The following is a 1,988-nucleotide window of genomic DNA, read 5'->3' as shown; positions in this document are numbered from 1 at the left end:
GTGCATGTTTCATTAGTAAAAGTATAGTTTTTTGCAAAAATCAGATAATGCCATGTATAATCTGTGACACAATTTGGTTTTTTTCTACAACACAATTTGGTTTTTTTCTACTTAACATAAGCTCTCAATGCATATTTTAATTGATTTCTAGACATCTTTCCACATCAGAACATAAAGCCATATCTTATTTTGTAACATCACTTATTGTATTTACCTTAAGTTATTAAGTCTGTGATTTTTCAGTGGGACCTGAGTTTTAATCGTAAATCTGCCACTGTTTAATTGACCACAGATTATATTCCTTAACTTCTCCCAGGCTTCAGTGTCCTCATATACAGGGATAAGTGTGGACTAGATGACCGCAAAGCTTTAACATTCCACGACTCTAAAGTTTAAAGACACGTTGAAGTTGCTGGGCAGGTGAACTACTCAAGTTTCATAGGCAATCCTGGCACCAATAAAAGTAAATTCACTCTAAGTCAAAAGCTAATATACTCTATAAAATATTTGAAAGCATCAATAAAGGCATCTTTGTGTACCCTGCAGTTTAAGCCAAGATCCATAGCTACGAAATCCACACCCATCTGCTGTCTGCATAATATGTTCAAAATCAACATCATGAGGAATAAACATTTGTCTGTGTCTTTCCTTAGGTGTGTTTAGCACAAAACCAGCAGAGGCCCACAGACTCTGTAGATGAAATTAGATCATATCTAAGAGAGATTAGGCCGGAGCACAGGAATGGTCTATTGAAGATAGAATCTACACTTCATAGCACTAGGAAGCACTTTGAGAAACTCCTCTCACCCCGCAGGCTTATTGCCCCAAGACAAATTTTTATTGCAACTCTGAGTTATTTGAACTTGGGCCTCTTCTTTGAACTCACCTGCAAAGCCTGTTCCTACGTGCACCAGAGGGCACTGAAAGGTCTCAGATCCTCATATACAGGTCTGTTTGTTCCTTTTGCATTTCGACCCATCTATAAAAGATTTGCGGGTGAGTTAAGAGGTTTGGGACCCAGCCATATGAACCATTAGAAGCAGCAGCATCTGGTTTTAAGTGAGTGGCCCCAGCATGTGAAAATGTACCAGTCTAGGCTCCTGATGCCACTTGGGGCCATGAGGTCAGTGCTGGCCTGCAGGCAGGCTGCAGCCTCCCCCCAGACTGAGAAAGGATGCTTGTCCCTGGAGGCTGGTAATTAGGGCTTTGGTTGCAACCCCTGCATCTTCGCTCTCTTAGAGATTTGACCTTGGGCTGGAGAGTTTCAAGTGCATCTGTCACACGTGTGCCTCCTGGGAGCTAAGCAGGGAGAGCCCATCAACACCTTGATCTGCTCGTCTGCCCCAGAGCAAATCTTTTAAAACTTATTTTTGGTTAACTTTTAATATTTCAAACTTACAGAAAAGGTAATAAGAACTCCCATATAATTTTTCCCTAATTCACTACTCCTTTATATTTTGCCCCACTTACTTTATCATTCTCTGTCTCTCTCTCTCATCTATTGTCTATCTATCTGTCTGTCTTGTCAGCTATGCATTTTTCCTCTAAATTGTCATCTTAGAGTAAGTTGGAGATATTGTACCTTTTCACCTCTATTTCAGCATGAATTTGCGAAGAATATGGACTTTCTGGTATATAATCACAGCAATATTTTTCTTCCCAATCCGGGATCATTATAGCACACCTTTTAACTGTTGGAGGAAAGGAGGAGATAAACATTTATTTTAGGTGCCTGCTGGATGCCAGCCATTGTAGCAGGCCCCTTACATACATTGTGTCATTTCATCTTCTCAATAGTCCTGTGGAATCAGCTTCTATTCTCCCTGCTTTACAGACAAACAAACTGGGGCTTGGAGTAATTCAGTAACTGGCCTGCACCTAGTCACTGGGGGGGCAGAGACACAGACTTGGGGTCTGATTCTCCTACTGCCCTGACCCTGGTGCCTGTTAAACTGTAAAGCTCGATGTGGGTCTGTTCTCTGAGAGGC

General features: G+C 41.3%; 1 protein-coding gene across 1 annotated transcript in view; it reads left to right on the top strand.

Moving 5' to 3' along the window:
* The window catches only part of RBM20 (RNA binding motif protein 20), a 188,510-nt gene that overhangs the window by 139,686 nt on the left and 46,836 nt on the right, over positions 1 to 1,988 (top strand). The gene's annotated exons all lie outside the window — the stretch shown is intronic.

The sequence above is a fragment of the Propithecus coquereli genome, unplaced genomic scaffold, assembly GCF_000956105.1.
Source record: "Propithecus coquereli isolate 6110/MARCELLA unplaced genomic scaffold, Pcoq_1.0 Scaffold84, whole genome shotgun sequence".
NCBI lineage: Eukaryota > Metazoa > Chordata > Mammalia > Primates > Indriidae > Propithecus > Propithecus coquereli.
This window is presented reverse-complemented; position numbering and strand designations above follow the sequence as displayed.